This window comes from Salmo salar, chromosome 20, assembly GCF_965601325.2.
Source record: "Salmo salar chromosome 20, fSalSal1, whole genome shotgun sequence".
NCBI classification, from domain to species: Eukaryota; Metazoa; Chordata; class Actinopteri; order Salmoniformes; family Salmonidae; genus Salmo; species Salmo salar.
In genome coordinates, this window is record NC_138310.1 from 72470007 (window position 1) to 72483373 (window position 13367).

Below are 13367 nucleotides of genomic sequence, written 5' to 3' on the forward strand. Positions count from 1 at the left end.
GAATCTCAAATATAAAATATTTTTAGATTTTTTTAACACTTTTTTGGTTACTTCCATATTTGTTATTTCAAAGTTTTAATGTCTTCACTATTACTCTCAAATATAGAAAATTGTGAAAATAAAGAAAAACCCTGGAATGAGTAGGTGTGTCCAAACTTTTGACTGGTACTGTACCATAAAAAACATATCTCTCTCTTGACGAACACATCAAGAATATTTCAAGGACAACTTTTTTCCATCTTCGTAACATTGCAAAAAATCAGAAACGTTCTGTCCAAAAAGGATGCAGAAAAATTAATCCATGCTTCTGTCACTTCTAGGTTAGACTACTGCAATGCTCTACTTTCAGGATACCTGGATAAGCACTAAATAAACTTCAGTTAGTGCTAAACATGGCTATTAGCATCTTGACTAGAACCCAAATAATTTGATCATATTACTCCAGCGCTAGCCTCTCTACACTGGCTTCCTGTTAAGGCGAGGGCTGATTTCAAGGTTTTACTGCTAACCTACAAAGCATTACATGGGCTTGCTCCTACCTATCTTTCCGATTTGGTCCTGCCGTACATACCTACACGTACGCTACGGTCACAAGATGCAGGCCTCCTTACTGTCCCTAGAATTTCTAAGCAAACAGCTGGAGGCTCTGACAGAGCTCCAGAGTTCCTCTTTGTAGATGAGAGAACTTTCCAGAAGGACAATCATCTCTGCAGCACTTCACCAATCAGGCATTTATGGTAGAGTGGCCACACGGAAGCTACTTCTCAGTAAAAAGCACGTCAGCCCGCTAGGAGTTTGCCAAAAGGCACCTGAAGGACTCTCAGGCCATGAGAAACAAGACTCTCTGGTCTGATGAAACCAAGATTGAACTCTTTGGCCTGAATGCCTAGCGTCACTTCTGGAGGAAACCTGGCACCATCCCTAAGATTAAGCATGGTGGTGGCAGCATCATCCTGTGTTGATGTTTTTCAGTGGCAGGGACTGGGAGACTAGTCAGGATCGAGGGAAAGATGAACGTACTGTTGCAAAGTACAGAGAGATCCTTGATGAAAACCTGCTCCAGAGTGCTCAGGACCTCATACTGGGGTGAAGGTTCACCTTCCAACAGGACAATGACCCTAAGCACACAGCCAAGACATTGCAGGAGTGGTCTCTGAATGTCCTTGAGTGGCCCAGCTAGAGCCCAGACTTGAACCCGATCGAACATCTCTGGAGAGACCTGAAAATAGCTGTGCAGCAAAGCTCCCCATCCAACTTGACAGAGCTTGAGTGGATCTGCAGAGAAGAATGGGAGAAACTCCCCAAATACAGGTGTGCCAAGCTTGTAGCGTCATACCCAAAAAGACTCGAGGCTGTAATAGCTGCCAAAGGTGCTTCAACAAAGTACTGAGTAAAGGGTCTGAAGACTTAGGTAAACGTGATATTTCAGGTTTTTATTTGTAAGAAATTTGTCAAAAAATTGATAACTTGTTTTTGCTTTGTCATTATTAGTTGTTTATATTAGTTATGGATTCCCATTAGCTGGTGTCAAGGCAGCAGCTACTCTACCTAGGGTCCGGCAAAATTAAGGCAGTTATACCATTTTAAAAACATTACCATACATTCATAACAGATTTCACAACACACTAAGTGTGTACTCTCAGGCCCCTACTCCACGACCACATATATGCAATACAAAATCTATGTGTACTTGTGTGTATAGTGCGTATGTTATCATGTGTGTGTGTATGAATGTGTCTGCGCCTATGTTTGTGTTTCTTCACAGTCCCCGCTGTTCCATAAAGTGTATTTTATACATTTTCTTATCTGATTCTACTGCTTGCATCAGTTACCTGATGTGGAATAGAGTTCCATGTACAGTACTAATGGCTCTATGAGTAATGTGCACCTCCCATAGTCTGTTCTGGACTTGGGGACTGTGAAGAGACCTCTGGTGGCATGTGTTGTGGGGTATGCATGGGTGTCTGAGCTGTGTGCTAGTCGTTTAAACAGACAGCTCTGTTCTTTCAACATGTCAATACAACTCAAAAATACAAATAGTGATGAAGTCAATCTCTCCTCCACTTTGAGCCAGGAGAGACTGATGTGCATATTATTAATATTAGATCTCTGTGTACATCCAAAGGCCAGCCGTGTTTCACTGTTCCGAGCCAATTGCAATTTTCCTAAGTCCCTTTTTGTGGTACCTGACAACACGACTGAACAGTAGTCCAGGTGCAACAAAACTAGGGCCTGTAGGACCTGCCGTGTTGGTAGTGCTGTTAAGAAGATAGAGCAGTGCTTTATTATGGACAGACTTCTCCCCAACTTAGCTACGGCTGTATCAATATGTTTTGACCATGACAGTTTACAATCCAGGGTTACTCCAAGCAGTTTATTCACCTCAACTGGCTCAAAGTCCACATTATTTATTACAAGATTTAGTTGAGGTTCAGGTTTTAGTGAATGATTTGTCCCAAATACAATGCTTTTAGTTTTAGAAATATTTATGACTAACTTATTCCGTGCCTCCCATTCTGAAACTAACTGCAGATCTTTGTTAAGTGTTATTTCAGTCTCTGTAGTAGCTGACGTGTATAGTGTTGAGTCATCTGTATACATAGACACACTTTACTCAAAGCCAGTGACATGTCGTTAGTAATAATTGAAAAAAGTAAGAGGCCTAGACAGCTTCCCTTTGGAATTCCTGATTCTACCTGGATTATGTTGGAGAGGCTTCCATTTAAGAACACCCTCTGTGTTCTGTTAGACAAGTATCTCTATCCACAATATAGCAGGTGGTGTGGAGCCATAACACATATTTTTTTCCAGCAGCAGACTATGATCGATTATGTCAAAAGCGGCACTGAAGTCTAACAAAACTGCCCCTACAATCTTTTTATCATCAATTTCTCTCAGCCAATCATCAGTCATTTGTTAAAGTGCTGTGCTTATTGAAGTTCCTTGCCTATAATCGTGCTGAAAGTCAGTTGTCAATTTGTTTACTGTAAAATAGCATTGTACCTGGTCAAACACAATTTTTTCCCAAAACTTTACTAAGGGTTGGTAACAGACTGATTGATCAGCCATTTGAGCCAGTAAAGGGGGCTTTACTATTCTTGGGTAGCAGAATGACTTTAGCTTCCCTCCAGGCCTGAGGGCACACACTTTCTAGTAGGCTTATATTGAAGATATGGCAAATAGGAGGAGCAATATCATCCGCTATTATCCTCAGTCATTTTCCATCCAAGTTGTCAGACTCCGGTGAGTTGTCATTGTTGATAAACAACAATAATTTTTTCACCTCTTCCACACTCATTTTACGGAATTCAAAATTGCAATTCTTGTCTTAGATAATTTGGTCAGATATACTTGGATGTGTCATGTCAGCATTTTGTTGCTGGCATGTCATGCCTAAATTCGCTAGTCTTGCCATTGAAAAAAATCATTAAAGTAGTTGGCAATATCAGTCAGTTTTGTGATAAATGAGCCATCTGATTCAATGAATGATGAGTATGCCTTTTTCAAAAATGTCATTGAAGGTGATCCAAAGCTTTTTACTGTCATTATTTTTTATGTAATTTATCATTGTTTCATAGTGTAGTTGTAACGGCTGTCGGGAGAGAGAGTAGACCAAGGCGCAGCGGAGTTAGTGTTCATCATTGACGTAATTTAATGGACGAAAGAACACTATACAAAACAAGAAAACCGACAGCCAAACAGTACTGCCAGGTGCAATACAAAACAGAAACAATTACCCACAAAACCCCAACGGAAAAACAGGCACTTATGTGTGACTCCCAATCAGCAACAACACTCTTCAGCTGTGCCTGATTGGAAGCCACACGGCCAAAATCAATGAAACAAACCAACATAGAAAAATGCACATAGAACGCTCACCCAGTGTAACACCCTGGCCTAACCAAAATAAAGAACAAAAACCCCTCTCTATGGCCAGGGCGTTACAGTAGTTTCTTTTTTTCCAGTTTAGTCACATGAGTTCTCTATTTGCAGTACGTTTGCCAATCGGTTGTGCAGTAAGGCTTATTTACCATTCCTTTTCCCTCATCCCTCTCAACCATACACTTTTTCAATTCCTCATCAATTCACAAGGATTTAACAGTGTTTACAGTCATTTTCTTAATGGGTGCACACTTATTAGTTACTGGAATAAGCAATTTCGTAAATGTGTCAAGTGCAATGTCTGTTTGCTCCTTATTACACATCACAGACCGACAAATATTCTTTACATCAACAACATATGAATCACTACAAAACTTATTGTATGACCTCTTATACACTATATTAGGTCCAGCCTTTGGAACTTTGGTTTTCCTAGATATGGCTACTATATTGTGATCACAACATCCGATGAATCTGGATAGTGCTTTGAAGCACATTTCTGCAGCATTAGTAAAGATGTGATCAATACATGTTGATTTAATTCCTGTGCTGTTTGTAACTACCCTGGTAGGTTGACTGATAACCTGAACCAGGTTGCAGGCACTGGTTACAGTTTGAAGCTTTTCCTAAGTGGGCAAATTGATGAAAGCCAGTCAATATTTAAATCACCCAGAAAATATACCTCTCTGTCGATATCACATACATTATCAAGCATTTCACACATGTTATCCAGATACTGACTGTTAGCACTTGGTCTATAGCAGCTTCCCACAAGAATGGGCTTTAGGTGAGGCAGATGAACATGTAGCCATATTACAACAGTATTTAACATTAGATCCTCTCTAATCTTTACAGGAATGTGGTTCTGAATATAACCAGCAACACCTACACCACTGGCATTTGTCTTTTCTGTAAATGTTATAAAGTTGTTTTGCTACCACTGTAACATCAAAGGTATTGTCTAAGTAAGTTTCAGAGGTAGTCAAAATATGATTGTCATCCTCAAAAAGTTATACAGCTGCACCATTGAGAGAATCCTGACCGGTTTCATCGCCGCCTGGTATGGCAACTGCTCGGCATCTACAGGCGCTACAGAGGGTAGTGCGTAAGATCCAGTACATCACTGGGGCCAAGCAATTTTTTATATTTAGTAAATAGTTTCTTAACTCTATTTCTTTAACTGCATTGTTGGTTAAGGGATTGTAAATTAGCATTTCACGGAAAGGTCTACACGTGTTGTATTCGGCGCATGTGACAAATACAATTTGATTCTATTTTATATTACTAGTAAGTTATTAATTTCATGAACCTTGTTTCTTAAAACTTCTTCGGGATCGGTGTCCCTTCCACTTCCACTGTACGTGTTCTTGAGTATGGTGATATTATTTATCAAAGTGCAGCTGCTACTACTCTTATTTAAACCTTTGGGTGCCATCTACCATAGTACCCCTCTTTTTGTTACAGGTGACAGTTTTGATTCACACCACTGCATCCTGTATCAAAAGGTTGGCCGGACTTCGCTAAAGACCCGTCGATCTCTACATTCAAATCAAATCAACGTTTATTTGTCACGTGCTCCGAATACAACAGGTGTAGACCTTACAGTGAAATGCTTACTTACCGGCTCTAACCAATAGTGCAAAAAAGGTATTAGGTGAACAATAGGTAAGTAATGAAATAAAACCTACAGTAAAAAGACAGTTGAAAATAACAGTAGCAAGGCTATATACAGACACCAGTTAGTCAGGCTGATTGAGGTAGTATGTGCATGTAGATATGGTTAAAAAAGGTGACTATGCATATATGAGAGTAGCAGTAGCGTAAAAGAGGGGTTGGCGGGTGGTGGGTGGCGGGGCACAATGCAGATAGCCCGGTTAGCCAATGTGCGGGAGCACTGGTTGGTCGGGCCAATTGAGGTAGTATGTACATGAATGTATAGTTAAAGTGGGGGGGACACACACACAATGCAATAGTCCAGGTAGCCATTTGATTACCTGTTCAGGAGTCTTATGGCTTGGGGGTAAAAACTATTGAGAAGCGTTTTTGTGCTAGACTTGCCACTCCGGTACCGCTGGCCATGTGGTAGTAGAGAGAAAAGTCTATGACTGGGGTGGCTGGGGTCTTTGACAATTTTTAGGGCCTTCCTCTGACACCGACTGGTGTAGAGGTCCTGGATGGCAGGAAGCTTAGCCCCAGTGATATACTGGGCCGTACGCACTACCTTCTGTAGTGCCTTGCAGTCGGAGGCCGAACAATTGCCGTACCAGGCAGTGATGCAACCGGTCAGGATGCTCTCAATGTTGCAGCTGTAGAACCTTTGGAGGATCTCAGGACCCATGCCAAATATTTTTATTTTCCTGAGGGGGAATAGGCTTTGTCGTGCCCTCTTCACGACTGTCTTGGTGTGTTTGGACCATTCTAGTTTCTTGTTGATGTGGACACCAAGGAACTTGAAGCTCTCAACCTGCTCCACTACAGCCCCGTCGATGAGAATGGGGGCGTGCTCGGTCCTCCTTTTCCTGTAGTCCACAATCATCTCCTTAGTGTTGGTTACGTTGAGGGATATATTGTTATTCTGGCACCTCCCGGCCAGGTCTTTGACCTCCTCCCTATAGGCTGTCTCGTTGTTGTCGGTGATCAGGCCTACCACTGTTGTGTCATCTGCAAACGTAATGATGGTGTTGGAGTCGTGCCTGGCCATGCAGTCGTGGGTGAACAGGGAGTACAGGAGGGGACTGAGCACGCACCCCTGGGGAGCTCCAGCATTGAGGATCAGCGTGGCAGATGTGTTGCTACCTACTATCCTCACCTCCTGGGGGCGGCCCGTCAGGAAGTCCAGGATCCAGTTGCAGAGGGAGGTGTTTAGTCCTAGGATCCTTAGCTTTGTGATGAGCTTTGAGGGTACGATGGTATTGAACGCTGAGCTGTAGTCAATGAATTTCATTCTCACATAAATGTTCCTTATGTCCAGGTGGGAAAGGGCAGTGTGGAGTGCAATAGAGATTGCATCATCTGTGGATCTGTTTGGGCGGTATGCAAATTGGAGTGGGTCTAGGGTTTCTGGGATAATGGTGATGATGTGAGCCATTACCAGCCTTTCAAAGCACTTCATGGCTACGGACGTGAGTGCTACGGGTCTGTAGTCATTTAGGCAGGTTGCCTTTGTTCTTGGGCACAGGGACTATGGTGGTCTGCTTGAAACATGTTGTTATTACAGACTCAATCAGGGACAAGTTGAAAATGTCATTGAAGACACCTGCCAGTTGGTCAGCAAATGAGCACACGTCCTGGTAATCCATCTGGCCCCGCAGCCTTGTGTATGTTGACCTGTTTAACCTTTTATGGATAGGGGGCAGTATTTTCACGGCCGGATAAAAAACGTACCCGATTTAATCTGTTTATTACTCCTGCCCAGAAACTAGAATATGCATATAATTGTTTGATTTGGATAGAAAACACCCTAAAGTTTCTAAAACTGTTTGAATGGTGTCTGTGAGTATAACAGAAGTCATATGGCAGGCCAAAACCTGAGAAGATTCCAAACAGGAAGTGCCCTCTCTGACCATTTCTTGGCCTTCTTTAGCCTCTTTATTGAAAACAGAGGATCTCTGCTGTAACGTGACACTTTCTAAGGCTCCCATAGGCTCTCAGAAGGCGCCAGAACGTTGAATGATGACTCTGCAGTCCATGGCTGAAAAACAGTAGCGCATTTGGATAGTGGTCGATCTGAGAACAATGAGACGGGTGCGCGTGCACGTGAAGAGTCCATTTTACATTTTCAGTCTTTGAACGAAAACGACGTCTCCCGGTCGGAATATTATCGCTATTTTGCGAGAAAAATCGCATAAAAATTTATTTTAAACAGCGTTTGACATGCTTCGAAGTACGGTAATGGAATATTTTGAATTTTTTTGTCACGATACGCGTCGGCGCGTCACCCTTCATTACCCTTCGGATAGTGACTTGAACGCACGAACAAAACGCCGCTATTTGGATATAACTATGGATTATTTGGAACCAAACCAACATTTGTTGTTGAATTAGATGTTCTGGGAGTGCATTCTGATGAAGAACAGCAAAGGTAATCCAATTTTTCTTATAGTAAATCTGAGTTTGGTGAGTACCAAACTTGGTGGGTGTCAAAATAGCTAGCCTGTGATGGCCGGGCTATCTACTCAGAATATTGCAAAATGTGCTTTCACCGAAAAGCTATTTTAAAATCGGACACCGCGATTGCATAAAGGAGGTCTGTATCTATAATTCTTAAAATAATTGTTATGTTTTTTGTGAACGTTTATCGTGAGTAATTTAGTAAATTCACCGGAAGTTTTCGGTGGGAATGCTAGTTCTGAACATCACATGCTAATGCAAAAAGCTGTTTTTTGATATAAATATGAACTTGATTGAACAAAACATGCATGTATTGTATAACATAATGTCCTAGGAGTGTGTCATCTGATGAAGATCATCAAAGGTTAGTGCTGCATTTAGCTGTGGTTTTGGTTTTTGTGACATTATATGCTAGCTTGAAAAATGGGTGTCTGATTATTTCTGGCTGGATACTCTCCTGACATATTCTAATGTTTTGCTTTCGTTGTAAAGCCTTTTTGAATTCGGACAGTGTGGTTAGATAAAGGAGAGTCTTGTCTTTAAAATGGTGTAAAATAGTAATATGTTTGAAAAATGGAAGTTTTCGGATTTTCGAGGAATTTGTAATTCGCGCCACGCCCTATCATTGGATATTGGAGCGGTGTTCCGCTAGCGGAACATCTAGATGTAAGAGGTTAAAGGTCTTACTCACGTCGGCTACGGAGAGTGTGATCACACAGTCGTTCGGAACAGCTGATGCTCTCCTGCATGCCTCAGTGTTTCTTGCCAAGAAGCGCGCATAGAAGTGATTTAGCTCATCTGGTAGGCTCGTGTCACTGGGCAGCTCGCGGCTGTGCTTCCCTTTGTAGTCTGTAATAGTTTGCAAGCCCTGCCACATAAGACGAGCGTCAGAGCCAGTGTAGTATGATTCAATCTTAGCCCTGTATTGATGCTTTGCCTGTTTGATGGTTCGTCGCAGGGCATAGCAGGATTTATTGTAAGCTTCCTGGTTAGAGTCCTGCATCTTGAAAGTGGCAGCTCTACCCTTTAGCTCAGTGCGAATGTTGCCTGTAATCCATGGCTTCTGGTTGGGGTATGTACGTACAGTCACTGTGGGGACGATGTCCTCGATGCACTTATTGATAAAGCCAGTGACTGATGTGATGTACTCCTCAATGTCATCGGAAGAATCCCGGAACATGTTCCAGTCTGTGATAGCAAAAATGTCCTGTAGTTTAGCATCCGCTTCATCTGACCACTTTTTTATAGACCGAGTCACTGGTGCTTCCTGCGTACATTTTTGCTTGTAAGCAGGAATTAGGAGGATAGAGTTGTGGTCGGATTTACCAAATGGAGGGCCAGTGAGAGCTTGGTACGTGTCTCTGTGTGTGGAGTACAGGGGATCTAGAATTTTTTTCCCTCTGTTTGCACATTTAACATGTTGATAGAAATTTGGTAGAACTGATTTAAGTTTCCCTGCATTAAAGTCTCTGGCCACTAGGAGAGCCGCTACTGGGTGAGTGGTTTCCTGTTTGCTTATTTCCTTATACAGCTGACTGAGTGCGGTCTTAGTGCCAGCATCTGTCTGTGGTGGTAAATAAACAGCCACGAAAAGTATAGCTGAAAACTCTCTAGGCAAGTAGTGTGGCCTGCGATTTACCACAGTATACTCTACTTCAGGCGAGCAAAATCTAGAGACTTCCTTAGATTTCGTGCATCAGCTGTGTTTACAAATATGCCCAGACCGCCCCCCTCGTCTTACCGGAGTGTAATGTTCTATCTTGCCAGTGTAGCGTATATCCCACTAGCTGAATATCCATGTTGTCATTCAGCCACGATTTCGTGAAACATAGGATATTACAGTTTTTGATGTACCGTTGGTAGGATATTCGTGATCGTACCTCATCTAATTTATTGTCCAATGATTGCACGTTGGCGAGTAGTATTGACGGTAACGGCAGTTTTCCCACTTGCCTTCTGCGGGTCCTGACGAGGCTTCCGGGTCTTTGTCCTCTGTACCTGCATCGCTATCTCTTGCAAATAACGGGGATGTCAGCCCTGCCGGGTGTTTGGAGAATGTCCAGTGCGTCTTGCTTGTTGTAGAAAAATATTTGTCTAATCTGAGGTGAGCGATCGCTGTCCTGGTATCCAGAAGCTCTTTTTTGACGTACGATACGGTTGCAGAAACATTATGTACAAAATAAATTACAAATAACGCAGGAAAAACACATAATAGCACAATTGGTAGGGCGCCCGTAAAACTGCTGCCATTTCATCTGGCGCCATTTTAACACTACATTACACCAGTCTCAACGTCAACAGAGAAGAGGCGACTCCAGGATGCTAGCCTTCTAGGCAGAGTTCCTCTGTCCAGTGTCTGTATTCTTTAGCCCATCTAAATCTTTTCTTTTTATTGGCCATTCTGAGATATGACTTTTTCTTTGCAACTCTGCCTAGAAGGCCAGCATCCCGGAGTCACTTCTTCACTGTTGACATTGAGACTGGTGTTTTGCGGGTACTATTTAATGAAGCTGCCAGTTTAGGATTTGTGAGGCGTCTGTTTCTCAAACTAGACACTCTAATGTACTTGTCCTCTTGCTCAGTTGTGCACCAGGGCCTCCCACTCCTCTTTCTATTCTAGTTAGATTCTTGGCAATTTCTCACATGGAATAGACTTCATTTCTCAGAAAAATAATAAACTGACGAGTTTCAGAAGAAAGATCTTTGTTTCAGGCCATTTTGAGCCTGTACTTGAACACACAAATGCTGATGCTCCAGATACTCAACTAGTCTAAAGAAGGCTAGTTGTATTGCTTCTTATTGCTTCTTATTGCATCTAGATGTCTGGTTAGACTGTAAACTCTCCTTCCAGACTCACATTAAGCATCTCCAATCCAAAATTAAATCTAGAATTGGCTTCCTACTTCGCAACAAAGCCGCCTTCACTCATGCCGCCAAACATACCCTTGTATAACTGACTATCCTACCAATCCTTGACTTCGGCGATGTCATTTACAAAATAGCCCCCAACACTCTACTCAGAAAACTGGATGTAGTCTATCACAGTGCCATCTGTTTTATCACCAAAGCCCCATATACTTCCCACCACTGCGACTTGTATGCTCTCGTTGGCTGGCCCTCACTACATATCCGTCGCCAAACCCACTGGCTCCAGGTCATCTATAAGTCTTTGCTAGGTAAAGCCCCGCCTTATCTCAGCTCACTGGTCACCATAGCAACACCCACCCATTGCACGCGCTCCAGCAGGTATATTGCACTGGTCATCCCCAAATCCAACACTTCCTTTGGCCACCTTTCCTTCCAGTTCTTTGCTGCCAATGACTGGAACGAATTGCAAAAATCTCTTAAGCTGGAGTCTTATATCTCCCTCTCTAATTTTAAGCATCAGCTGTCAGAGCAGCTTACCGGTCACTATACCTGTACATAGCCAATCTGTAAATAGCACACCTAGCTACCTCATCCCCATATTATTACTTACCCTCTTGCTCTTTTGCACCCCAGTATCTCTACTTGCACATCATCATCTGCACATCTATTACTCAAGTATTAATGCTAAATTGTAAATATTTTCACATCTATGGCCTATTTATTGCCTCCCTCCTTAATCTTCTACATTTGCACACACTGTACATCGATTTTTCTATTGTGTTATTGACTGTACGTTTGTGTATGTGTATTTTTTTATTTTATTTTATTTCACCTTTATTTAACCAGGTAGTCTAGTTGAGAACAAGTTCTCATTTGTAACTGCGACCTGGCCAAGATAAAGCGTAGCAATTCGACACATACAACAACACAGAGTTACACATGGAATAAACAAAACATACAGTCAATAAAACAGTAGAACAAAAGAAAACAAAAAGTCTATATACAGTGAGTAATGAGGTAAGTTAAGGCAATAAATAGGCCATGGTGGCGAAGTAATTACAATATAGCAATTCAACACTGGAATGGTAGATGTGCAGAAGATGAATGTGCAAGTAGAGATACTGGGGTGCAAAGGAGCAAGATAAATAAATACAGTATGGGGATGAGGTAGGTAGATAGATGGGCTGTTTACAGATGGGCTATGTACAGGTGCAGTGATCTGTGAGCTGCTCTGACAGCTGGTGCTTAAAGCTAGTGAGGGAGATATGAGTCTCCAGCTTCAGAGATTTTTGCAGTTCGTTCCAACTCTGTGTTGTTGTTTTTGTCGCACTGCTTTGCTTTATCTTGGTCAGGTCGCAGTTGTAAATGAGAGAACTTGTTCTCAACTGGCCTACCTGGTTAAATTAAGGTGAAATTAAAAAAATATTTAATAATAATAATCAGAACAACAGTTTTCATCTGTGCTAACATAATTGCAAAATTGTTTTCTAATGATCAATTAGCCTTTTAAAATTATAAACTTGGATTAGCGAACACAACGTGTCATTGGAACACAGGCGTGATGGTTGCTGATAATGGGCCTCTGTACACCTATGTAGATATTCCATAAAAAATTTGCCGTTTCCAGCTACAATAGTCGTTTACAAAATGAACAATGTCGACACTGTATTTCTGATCAATTTGATGTTATTTTAATGGACCAAAAAATGTGCTTTTCTTTCAAAAACAAGGACATTTCTAAGTGACCCCAAACTTTTGAACGGTACTGTATATATTATATATATATACATATATATATAAACTCAGCAAAAAAAGAAATGTCCTCTCACTGTCAACTGCTTTTATTTTCATGTGTAAATATTTGTATGACCAAGATTCAACAACTGAGACATAAACTGAACAAGTTTCACAGACATGCGACTAACAGAAATTGAATAATGTGTCCCTGAACAAAGGGGGGGTCAAAATCAAAAGATATTTCCATATCTGTCCATGAAACCACTCACGTGTGATGCACATTTTAGAATGGTGTTTTCCCACAAATTGGAACATTTGCGCATAGGCCTACCGCCATGTGCACAATGCTGCAGTGAAAATGTGAAGAAATAATAGTTTAAGCTAAACATTCTTATCTGTTCCATCAGCCTTAGTTGATACAGTGTATACCTCCAATACACTACTTTGATACGCATCGTGATGATTAAGAAGTGAATATATGCAATTCCCACAAAAAAGTGAGTATATACCCTCCACTACACCACTGATTACTGCCACCTACTGTACTGTAGTGCCCCCACCTCCTGACTGTGTAGTGGAGTCCTAGCTTAAAAATGTACCAATAGAAGTATAAAGAGGGGTTCCTGCAGATGCAAGAATGCCCACATGCAGGAACACCCCGAATTGCTGGCCGCAATTGCACCCTTCTCCAACCTACTGATTAGAAGGTACTGTGTGGATTGCATTTTCAACCAGCAACTATCAGGAAATAATACTGATCACGTTTTTTT